General features: G+C 55.5%; 1 long non-coding RNA gene across 1 annotated transcript in view; it reads left to right on the forward strand.

The window, feature by feature from the left end:
- Positions 1 to 10,794, forward strand: part of LOC129211032 (uncharacterized) — a 121,175-nt gene extending 110,381 nt beyond the window's left edge. The window contains exons 4-6 of the long non-coding RNA XR_008578721.1: positions 1,477 to 1,631; positions 4,761 to 4,818; positions 10,697 to 10,794. This is a non-coding gene — a long non-coding RNA (uncharacterized LOC129211032). The remainder of the gene's footprint in view (positions 1 to 1,476; positions 1,632 to 4,760; positions 4,819 to 10,696) is intronic.
- Positions 10,795 to 11,744: the final 950 nt, after the last annotated feature.

Here is an 11,744-nt window from a genome sequence, read left to right on the forward strand (position 1 = left end):
CTATGTGTCCTGCAACAGCATCGCAACTTTTCCTTTCCATTTCATCCCACAACTCCTGTCCAGGGATCCCGCAGCAGAAATGGGGAGACCGACGGATGGAAACACTCAGTATCTGTAGCCTTTGCAAAGCCAAAAAGCAACCTGGCCCACCTTCCACCCAGCCCAGTGCCCCTGCTACCAGGGAAACAATTTGCATTGACTCAAGTCAGGATAAGATCAGCCCCTTCGTGCTGCCAGAATAAATGAGGCTGTTCGCAGTGGTAAATACCAGGTCAGCTGCACGCACAGAAGGCGGCTTTTCTTCTGCGGCAAAAGGCAGGAGTGTATCTCCTCACTCTGTATACCTGTGAGTATCCCTGCAAACTGCAGCATCACTGCCATATGATTTCCTTGTTATTTGTCTTTAAGAAAGCAGTAGTCTTTAAAGTAAAGAAGTTAAAATCTACTTGCTTGGAAAGCTGGGTGTGCAGCCATTTGGTGGGGTTTGATTTTGGACTGAATGTAGCAAAGCTAGCTGCCAGTTTGTGTTCACACACATCTCTGAATTGTCTGTGAGGTCTCAAAACTAATGATCGATATGTTGTCTGTTGTGGTAAACAGACATTTTTAAAAGATTCCTGCTTCATAGTCCAGAGAAGAATTTGATTTCCATGCCTATTAAATAATGATAGATTTTATGACAGCAAATGTAAAATCTATCATGTGACTGGGATTAACTTTTGCTGATAATCCAATATCAGACCCTATAGCAAAGTAACTAGTGCTTCACGTCTCCGGTGCAGCATCCACCCCCCTTTGGCTGCCTGAGCTCGGGGCAGTTTCCCAGGCTGGATCCTCTTTTCCCCTGGGATCTTACCAGGCTGCTGCCAGCTTGTCCAGGGCAAGGGGGAGCGAGCGAGCACAAAGATACACCGATATCGCCTGTGTTTCTAAATAACTGAGGGATGAGGGTGGAAGTTACCCAGATTTGCAGGATCATTCCAGGATATCGTCTCCTGTTCTTGTGTGTATTTTAACATAGGGATTGATGTCAAGTCCCTGTGCGTGCTCGGGTAATGACAACCCACAGTTATTCCACTCCTCGCACAATATGAGCTTTCTCTTATCACGGCGCACTCTGCACTCGGGCAGGGGGTTGTCGTGCGGGGCTGTGAGCCCTGGCTGTGCGGTGGCACGTGGTGCCTGCCCGAGCCAGGTACCGAAATGACAGGGCACTCTTCCTTAGAGGAGAACTTCACTTTTTGCTAGCAGGTGAGAGACAGAGTCAGAACAAATAACAGATACCATAAGCTTCTCATTAACAAATTAGCAGAGCTCAAAACCAGAAAGGCAGCTTCCCAAGGCCTGCTGCTTCAGGTAAGTGGCACAGCTGCCACACAAATTCTTTAAAACTGCCAGACCAAGCCCTAGCTGAGCTGTTTGAAGCCCCACAGACCCCAGCACCACTCTGAGTGACATTTTCTTCTGCTTCTACAGCCTCTAAGGTGAATACCTTGTAAAGCTGTTATGGCCAAGGGTATCAAAAAGCTGCTCAAGCCCTTCAGGAAAAGCAAAGCTCTGCAGTCATTAGCAAATACTTGTGATGTGCTACCATGTTGAAAGAGAAAGCTACTCCCATTCAGCAGCAAATGGTAAGTATATGAAGCAAGAAAATCTATCAAATGTATCAAATGCTGATGTCATGAGGGGTATATAATCTGTCCTCAAAATGAAGGCCATGAGGTTCTCTTGCTAGGTACTGTTGCACTGAAATGATAAATGTTGTGGGCTTGCATGAGGCAGAGGAGCCAGTTCCTATTGAAAGAGAGTGGAAACTCATTCTTTGCTGCCTTGATCCCAAATTGGGAATCTCTTCCTCTCTGAATACATGTGAAATCTGCTCCCGGCAAAGCAGCCCTGATGTTGGGTGATGTGGCCAGAGACCCTCTCCAAGTTGGGGCACGGTGTTAGCATCCTCCTACCTGGAGCAGTGCTGTGTCTCTGCCTCAGCTTAGCTTCTTAGCCCACCCAAGTCAAGGAGGCCATTAGGGAGGCTCTCAGAAATGAGTCAAACATGACAAGACCCATCCAGCTCCCCTGAGGGAGGTAGGGACAGGGAATGGGATGTTCAAATTGCCCCAGCCACTTCTGGGGCAAACATTTACTTTAGATTAAGTGGCATGTAAAGGAGTGAGGAGCCCTCTCTGGCTGGCTGCTAGGGCTGATAGTTAAATATTTATAATGTCCAAATTAGCATAGTGAAAGCTCAATTCATCAATTTGTTCTGGTCTGTTTGTAAGAAGGGGAGGGGGTGTTAGGCACTCCACGGGAGATGCAGCCTTGGGTGGGCAGGGCAGGGCAGGCTTGCTGCCTCCATCATGGCTCCACAGCGCAGCTCCCCGCTGGTACTGAGACTTGTTGCCCTGGCTTACGCCTTCACTGGCGTCAGGGAAGGGGCCAGATGCGGGACAGGGCTGCGGGGATCCCTCCTCTCCTCCAAACCCACCTGCCTGGGGGGCAGCCTCAGGCCACGGGGGAATCTGCGAGGAGCAGCCTGGCCAGGCAGTGCCAGCCTGGGGCTGCCCGCGTGGGGGCCAGGGAGGGTGTGGGCTGCCCTGGAAGGGTTAAGGCTTTTCAGGCCGAAATCCCCCAACAGAAGGCAGGGTCAGCCTCAGAGCTGAAATCTAAGTGCTAATGACTGATGCCCTTCACCCCTCCGCTGCCTCCAAAGGCGAGTGCCCTGGATGAGCCGGGGCCAGAGAGCATTTAACATTTGAACTTCTTCTCGTCTGCGAGGCAGCAGGCCGTTGTGCGCAGGGTCGCTGACCCCCAGCCCCGCTCCCCCCAGCCCCTCAGCTGCCTCCTAGCCCTAATTGAATGACAGATGGTCAGCGGCAGGGAGAGGGCAGGAGCAGGGCCCCACGCCCCCGGCGCTCCTACCCACGCACTCCCCGCACCGGCCGCCCCCGAGGCTGCCTGGCACCACGGCCCCGCAGCTGCACACCTGGGGAGATGGGGCAGCGGGCAGGGATGGGCACGGGGTGCTCCCTGCACCAGGGGTACCCTGGGGCCAGACTGGGGCAGGGCTCGAGTCAGACCCAGTGCCCTGCCAGCCCTTCCCATCCCTCTGCCACCCAACAAAGCATCCCTGAATTCATGGAGTCCTGAGCGGCACAGAGCGGCCAGGGCCTCCTGCTGCTCCTGGCAGTGCCAGAGCTGGGGGAGGCAACGAGCCGGGCTGAGCTGCTGGGCCTCCGCGGGGACACGGGGCAGCCACAGGGAGCCTGGGCAGGGGAGGCAGCGCTGTGCCTGGCCCCTTCCCCTGCCTGCACCCCCAGGGGCTTCTCTCTGCACCCCCCCATGCTGGCAGCTCATGCCGGGGGTGCTGGACATGTCTTGCCCTGGGTGGAGGATGCCACAGGTGACAGGAGGGGCCTTACTGTGGTCACAAAGGGGACTCTGGAAATGGCTCGTGGTGGGGCCGGAGCCTGCCCCTGCCTCCTGCTCGCAGCCCTGCCGGCTTCCTTCCAGACAAAGCTGGGGAGGCTGGGGTGGGCCCTTCACGGGCAAGGGCTGTGCTGCCCGCCGCCAGGCGCAGCCCCTGCACCCCCCGCTGCAGCCCGCTGTCCCTTTAACAGAGAGCCGTGATTCCCACAATTACTGGGATTACAAGGAAAGGGTTATCGATTTGCAGCCTGCGCTGTGTGATCAGCGCCCGGGCGGCCCCCCCGGCCCACCTCTCCTACTGTAAGCACGAAACCATTTATAAATGTTTTATTTCACTGATCGCCTCACCCTTGCTGCATAATAATAACCCCAGCAGCATGGCAATATATTCTCTCCACTCCCCCTTTCCCCGTGCCCGCAGCCTGCAAAAGGCACCAACGTGATATGCAGCAGCCCCTGATTTGTGTGTATGTTTTAATTACCGCCGGAGAAACCTGTACACAAGCATAAAAAAGGGCGAGGGAAAGCGAGAGCAGGCCCAGACGGCGGAGGCAATGGCAGCCTAATGCACCGCTGGCTGACAGCGACTTCCGCTCAGGCACCTTCTCCAGATCGAACCCTTCGATTGTAACTGAAACAATTTGCATACTGATTCCTCTCATAGCCTCCCGATCCATAACCAGCCAGGCAGCTATTCAAATGCAAGTAGCATCCCTAAATGCAAGGCTAGACTGACCAAAATGCGCTGTCCAACAAGCAGAAGGAGAAGAAAAAACCCCTTGATTATTATTTCTATTTTTGTTCCTTTTAACCTTTAAAAGATTTAGCTGGAAGCTGTTTGTTTATGACTGGGGATGTAAGGGAGAGAATTGATCCTGGACTGGACTTAAAGATGGAGCAAAATGGGGCGCTGGAGAGATTTTTGGTTGTGGTTTTTTTTTTCTTTTTCCTATTTTTATTTTTACCTAAGCCACAAACTGAGGCTCTTTGGGGGTGAAAGAGGGTCTGTCCTCTCTCCCACCCCCTTCCTCCACCAAAACCATCTCAGCTCCTGCAGACCCAGGGAATACACAAATTGCTGCCTGTGCCTCTGCCTCTGGTGCATGTTGGGCTGATGAAGAACATGTAATTCTGGCTGTAAATTCTTGCGTTTAAGTTGGTCCAATAAAAGATCTCTCCTACACCTTGTGAGGGTTTGGTGCTTTATTTTTTAACGGGACTGGTGTGGCAGCCGTGGCGGTTGCTTTTTTTTCTTCTTCTTTTTCTTCTTCTCGTTCTCATTTGAAATTATGCAGATAGATTTTTTTTTTTCATTTTTATTTTTCTCCTCCTAGGGGGCAAATCTAGGAGCCGAGCCCGCATCGGATGCCCGTCCCGGCGGCGGACGGCGGGGTAAGCGTGCCCGGCGGGGCACGGAGCGGGCGGAGGGCCGCGCGGGCGGGGCGGGGCGCGCAGCGGCCGCGGGCGCGCAGCGGCGGGCGGACGGGCGGCGGCCCCGCCGGCGGAGCGGGGTCCGTGCGGATGCCGTGCGGCTCCCGCAGCCTCCTCCGCGCCCGCGGAGCGGGGTGCGCGCAGGAGGGGGAGGGAGCGAGCCTCGTCCGGCGCCTCCGCGCCCGCGGAGCAGCGGTCGCTCCCCCCGCGCGGAGCCGGCTCGTTTGCCGTTCGCCCCTCCAGCCCTGTGTCGCTGTCCGCGGCCGCTCCGCCGGCGCGTCCGAGGCGAGAGCGGTCCCGGAGCTCTGCCAGCCTCCATGTTTGGAGCTGTTCCTGGCTAAATTCACCGTGAATGTCCCCGAAATCGATCCCGATAATTTCCTGCTAATAAGGGCCCCGCTTTTATTCTGGTTCGGATAAACAGCGATACCACGGCTGTTGCGGATCGGGGGGGATCGATCGCGGGCTGGTTTCTCCGCAGGTTCGTGCGCTGTAGAGACCAGTCGCACGGATGCCTGAGCGTGTGTCTGCCGTGATGCTGTACGCAGGAATAAATGATGGGGATGAGTAGATATTTTATTATTTAGCGACAGCTAAGGGAAAGCTTTTAGGATGCTGCGGAGCTGACTGGCTCCTCGTGTCTCTTAAATTCCCATTTGCCTCGGGCTACGACCTGTTATTTGACCTTTAGACACCCCCGAAGATAGCAGAGTTTTCCTTTCGAAATAGTAATAAAGCGCAGAGGTGGGATGGCTGCGCCGAGCGGAGCCGGCCCCGGGCCCCCGGCCGGTCGGGACGCGCTCGGCCCTCACGTGGGTGCGGGAGCAGGGACCGCTTTCGTGCGGGGACCGGGGGTGAGCCCGGGGTGACACGCGTTCATTTTTATTTCATTTGAAGACATTTGATGGTTGTAGATCTTTCTCTGGTTTGTTGCATCACCACAGCTCGCCCCTTAAAACAGTAATTCAAGATGTAAGTAAAAGTGTTTTCATTTTTATTGATCCTGCTAACATCTTTCATTACCCAACACGTAACCACAACAAATGATTGCTCATTTGATACGGAGAATTTTATCGACGCTCTCTCCGGTTGGGGCGCGAATCCCAAATCCCGGCGGCGTTAGGAGCGGAGAGGCGCGGTGCAGCGCGGCTGCGGAGCGGAAAGTGCGGGCGGGCGCTGCCCGAGCCCCGCCGGCCCCTGCCCGCAGCTCCCTGCCCTCCGGCCCGGCTCCTGCCCGGGGCCGCTGCCGTGGTGCCCGCCGGCGGGGCCAGGAGCGCCTCCCTCCGCGCTTCCCCTGCCGAAAAGCGGGGAGTAACTGCGGGGAGGAGAAGGCAGCGCACCCCTGCTTTGCGCCGGGCCCGACGGGGCGCACCGGGCTGGGTCCGGGCCCGCGGCGTGCGGAGGCTGCCCGGGGGCAGGGGCGGGGGGGCTGCGCGGCCGCCCCTGCCCGCCGATTTCGTTCCCTCGCAGCGAAACCCAACAAGTAGCGGGAGGCGAAACGGCCGCGCCGCCGGCCTCGGCCCCGCCTCGGCCGCTGCACGCCGGCTGCCCGCCCGCTTCGGGAGCGCTGGAAAGCCAGGCTGTCCGCTCGCTCTCTTTTTCCTGTTTTCCCCTTTATTTCCCAAGATGCTAAATAAAGAAAATAAAAATGAAAAAAAAAAAAAGGCGTTTTGCTTAAAAGAAAAAAAAAGAAACAAACAAACAAACCTTTAGGCTTAATGGAGGATTCCAAAAGACTTGAAACAGCAGATTCTGTTTCATTTACACGATCCCTTTCAGCTGACAGCGTGAAAGGTTTTTCAGCCACCAAACAAATGCTACTATTTTAAGTCTCTTTGAGAATATTGTTTTTGTCCTTAATACTCGAATGGAAGGCAAGTTTATGAGGGAGAGGCTCGAAGAATTGGTTTCGATGCAAGAGACCTAGAGTGAAATTAAACTAGGTGGATTCTTTATTAAATGATTTTCGGTCTTCTGTGTTTTATGAAAATAAAAGGCAGCACTTTGTCATTTTTAACAATGTAAGTAGCCAATAAATCTAATTTTCACATTGATTTCTGTAGGAATTAAGTGATATCTACACTATCTGTTGTGAATTGTTTTTGGAAACAAGTGCGACTTTCTCCTGGCGGAAGCTGTTTTTAAAAATAATAATTACAAAAATATTTTTAAAAAAATACTGCTTAAAGACAGCAGCTTTTTAAAGCACGAAATAATTTTATCTATGAGCTTGACCGTGCATATCTGAGACAGCATCTAGACAAAGAGTTTTATAAAACGCGTTGACAGGCACAGGAGAGCCTTGCACGGAAAAAAAAGTCTAATACGAATTAATTAGAAAGGGAAACAGCTTATGGAGCCCTCGGTCTGGCGTTCGGAGAAGAGGAGGAAAAAAAAAGGAGGAAAAAAAAAAGGTGTGCGACTATATTCGCTCATACATGTAATTAATAAAGACCTCAGCTCAGAAACTCAGGGCGCTGCGAGCAGCCCTGCCTGATTAAAATGTGTCCCTGCCCTAATTGATAACTCAGGGCCACGTGCTGCCTGCGCGGGCAGGTGCCCTTCCTGAGGCGCTGGCAGAGCATCACCTCTGAGCAACCGGCGGGGGTTTTTAATAGCACCTTTCCCTAAATAATAAACCAGATTAATAGCGTTCACTAAAGTGCTATTGATCTCCCTTGCGTTACCGCCCGCGTACGTATGTGTGTTTGAATAAACATACTGGGTTGTCCAGCAGCAGCGGCTGGTGCAGGGCACACGGATGAGTTTTGTTTCAGGGGTACCACGGCGTGTCCGTGGGGCGAGGGGCAGCGCAGGGGGCAGGCGCCCCCGCGGCTCTCCCGGGGCCGGCGCGCTGCGGGCGGGAGAGCAGGGACAGCCGCGGCCCGGGCCCCGACGGCAGGTACTACCCCGCAAACACACGCTCCGCGGGCGGGAGGGCTCAGCCCGGCCCCGCGTGTCCGGGGCACGTCGTGGGCGACGGCTCCAGGCCCTGTGCGCTCCCCGGGAAGGAGGAGCGCGGGTCGGGGCTGCGCTCCCTCCCTCCCTCCTCCCGCTAGTTACCCCTAAGTCTGCCCCGGCGGAGTAGCGGGGCCGCCCGTGTCGCGGGGAAGGTTCCCGCGGGCCGCCGGCCGGGCTGGGCTCATGGTGGGGTGCCCGAGGAGCGGGTCCTTCGCACGCCGCGGAGTGTTTTCCTGTGGGTTTCCCAGGGCATCCTAAAGGACCTAAAGCACAGGGGTGCAGACCGTCGCGGCCATCACTGCGTGGGTCTTGCGCGGATCACACGCACCCCCTCCGGGGGCCGGGGGGGCTCCCCGGCGGGGGCAGCTCCGGGCCGGTCCCAGCCTGCCTCCGAGGAGGCGGCAGTGTGGAGTTCAAACGCATCAAACTATCAGAAGTAATTTATCCGGTTTCATAAATAATGTCCTTATTATCTCCAGCCCCCTTAATTCATGCTCCTGTCCGCTTGATTGCGGGGTTTCAGCAGATAAAAAGTTTATAAGTTGGTCGGTTCCTTGTTTTCCTTTTTCCATCATTAACATCATTAATATAAGCTATCAATAACCCTGTCGTTTGGAGCATAGCTTCACAGTATTGATCTGCGCAGCTATTCATCTCTGCCATAGAAGACACGGAATAATTTTCGCATTACAGTAGCTTGGATTTGCTTTTAATTCATATTTAAAGCTGCAACTGGCTCTGTGGAGCTCTCTGCGAAAGACTAGAGGCGCCTAATTAATAATAAGTTAGAAACGAAGGAAGGCACCAGTGGATAAATAATTAATACAGACATCTCTGTCTCTTTGAATATTGCTACTTTAAAAATTTAGACTTACCAGGGCCATACTGTAAGTCTGCAAGTTATATTGAGGAGGTGATTTAAGAAAGCTATTTTTTTTCCTGAAATACAATGCTAAATTATTTACGGTGTTTTGCAATCTTCCATAAGTTCCTTCATTAACAAGCGCTGCGGTTTGCTCCGGGGGGTGCGGGAGAGCGCGGCTGCAAAGAGGGATCGCGGCGGCTCGGCCAGGGCAGCGCCCTGCAGCCCGCGGGGCTCTCTCGGTGCCCCGCTCCCTGCTCCGCGTCCCCGAGCCCGGGCAGACACCCGCCCCGGGGCGGGGGGCAGAGGGGAAAAGCGGGAAGCCCCGCGCCCTTGGGCGGGCAGCGGGGGCTACCTGGCGGGCTAGGAGCAAGCCCAGCCACCGCGCTGCCGCCGCTCGGGCTGCTTGCGGCTCCCCTCGGGCAGAAGCCCGGGTTCGGGGGCGAGGACTGCGCGGGGGGGGGGGGAGGGAGCCGGGACCCCCCCCTCGGGCAGGCACCCGCAGCGAGCCCCCGCTGCGCCGCAGCTTCCCCTGAAAGCCGGGCCCTCCCCCGCCTGCCCCGGGCCGGTGCAGCCCTCTTTTCTCTGCCTGCCCCCGACAGATGTATATGTTTTTGTCACCAAGCAAGTTTCCAAGAAGCTCGACAGGGGAAAGTCTGGAAAAGTTAATCCCCCCCGGCAGCTGTTGGCTTTGGGAGCCTTCGAGCGTCACCTTTGACACGCTCCCCCGTGCGAGGGGACCCGGGTGCCGCAAGCTGTCACCGCGCAGGAGGCGCGGGAGAGACGCGCAGGGACGGGAGGGCGCGGACGGCGGCAGCGCGCACACGCGTAATTTTAAATAAATAAAATTTAAAAAATAAAAAAATTAAAAGGATAATAATAATAATAATAATAATAATAATAATTAAAAAAGACCCCTCTGTCCGGTCCGCTCCGGCGTATTGCGATCGCTGCCCCGGGCTGGGCCGCCCCGTCCGGGCCCCGGTGCCCGCGCGGTGTGTGCTGGCGTCAGGCGGGAGATTACGGCCGTTTCATGGTGTCATTATCTCGGATTTAAAAAGCACACACACGCAACGCAATTCAAACAAGCAAAGTTGCGTTTTAAGTCCGCTCCGAGTATCTGCTGATCAAATAAAGACTTAAGGGCGGTAACGATTATTCTGTTAAATATATGGTACTTGACTGCACAAGCAGTAATTGATTAGCGCACCGAAATGATCTCTCTCCGGCGCTCCCCCCTCCACCGGCGGGGCGGGATGTTCCGCGGGGGGAACCGTTCCGGGGTCCGCGCCGAGGGGAGCCCACGGCCAGGCATCCCCGACGTCCGGGAGCCGGGGCGGCGGGTCGGTGTGCCGACCTCTCCTTCCCAGCCCCAGGCCCCTACGAGCCCACCGGGGAGCCCCGGGGCACCCTGCGGCCGAGCCGAGCCGGGCCCGGGCGCCGTCGGGGAACCGCAGCACCGCCGGTCCTGCGCGGCCGTCCGCACGGGCGGCTTTTGCGCACCAGGGCCGCTTCGTCGTGGGGATCCCCCCAAAGAGTAACGGAGAAAATTATTTTAAAAAGAAAAGACATATGTAGGGCTGGGAGGTGCGAATCTACGGCCACTCTTTCCTAAGGTTAGCAGCTGAACCCCGCCAGGGGCCGGTGTGTCACAGGACTCTCCGAATTGTTTGGGGTTTGGTTTTATGCTCCTTGAAGAAAAATTTCATGCCGTAAATTCCTACAAACTCGAGGGAGTAACTTGTATTAGCTATGATGTTTGCTTTGGTAACTAATCACTAAACGCGTGGAGATTAAATATTTTTAATTAAACTGTAAATTGTATACAGATATTGATAATGAAGAAGCTGACAACGTTTCGATTAGATCCGTGACATCACCTCGCGTTGGCCTGGGAAACAATCACAGCCGTTCACTTCGGCCTCGAAATGCTCTCGATAATTTTGTTTATTTTATCCTAAACATTTCCTGAGATCATTAATTAGGTTTCGGGTCTATTTTTTTCTTCTTTCGCAGATACACCTTTCCTTATCTATCCCTCGCTGGAAGAAATGGAGACACTGTTAACGTTATCATTACAAAAATTCAGAGAGATGTGGAAGCATGTAGGGATGGGGGAGTGATTGGAGAGGTAGGAACTGTGCGGGATCTGTATGTATTTTTTAGCCAAAATAAAATAGGAGGGAGCATCGTGCACCCAGGGAAAATGAACGGAGGTGAGTAACGGATGTCTTTCGGAGACGTGGCTCAACGGCGCTGAATTCTTACGTGTGTGTGTGTGTTAATTGCAGGAAATTAATAAACCCGCTGTGGAAATTATGAACTTACAGGGGGGAAAAGCTCATGACACTCGCTTCTAGAGCCGTACACGCAACATGCTTAGCAGACAGTTGTGATTTTAAAAGTTTCCTGCGAGCCTGGCCGGCGTCTGGGGCTGGTTTTAGCTCACCGACCGCACGCACACACAGACTGTGCACACGCAGCCACATACACACGCACACGCACACGGCCACGGCCAGTCCCGGACAGCAGCCCCCACAGCGGGCTTCCAGGGCACGTTCCCCCTTGAGCACCCCACGAGGGACCGCGACGTACCGCGGTGCCTGGGCGAGAGGCTGGCAGCGGAAAGGCAGCGTGTGCAGCCCGCTCACTTTCGGGGCTCGCCGCAGGCGGCTGCGGAGCGGGGGTGCGGGGCTTCGGGCACGGTCCCCACGCCCGCACCCCACGGTGGGGGGGTGTCACACCTCGTCCCTGCAGGCGTTGTGTTGGGGGTGGCCAGGGCAGGAGCGGGGGCAGGCCTGGCTCCGGCGGCGGGGGTCCTCGCCGAGGCCCCTACGCGCCCCCCGTTTGGGCGGGGGGAACCTCCTCAGGCCTCGGCCATCGAGTTAGGGCAACAGCTCTGAGAGAAATAACCCCAGGGTTTAATTCCAGCTCGCTCATGGGGTGACTCTTGCCCTGGGACCGGCCCCAATCTCTGTTCCTGCGGTCTGAAGCCTTTGGCAGGGCGAAGGGAGGGTGACTGCCCCCCGTTACCGACCTCTGCACGAATCACGCCGGGGAGCTG

Source organism: Grus americana, chromosome 10, assembly GCF_028858705.1.
Source record: "Grus americana isolate bGruAme1 chromosome 10, bGruAme1.mat, whole genome shotgun sequence".
Taxonomy (NCBI): domain Eukaryota; kingdom Metazoa; phylum Chordata; class Aves; order Gruiformes; family Gruidae; genus Grus; species Grus americana.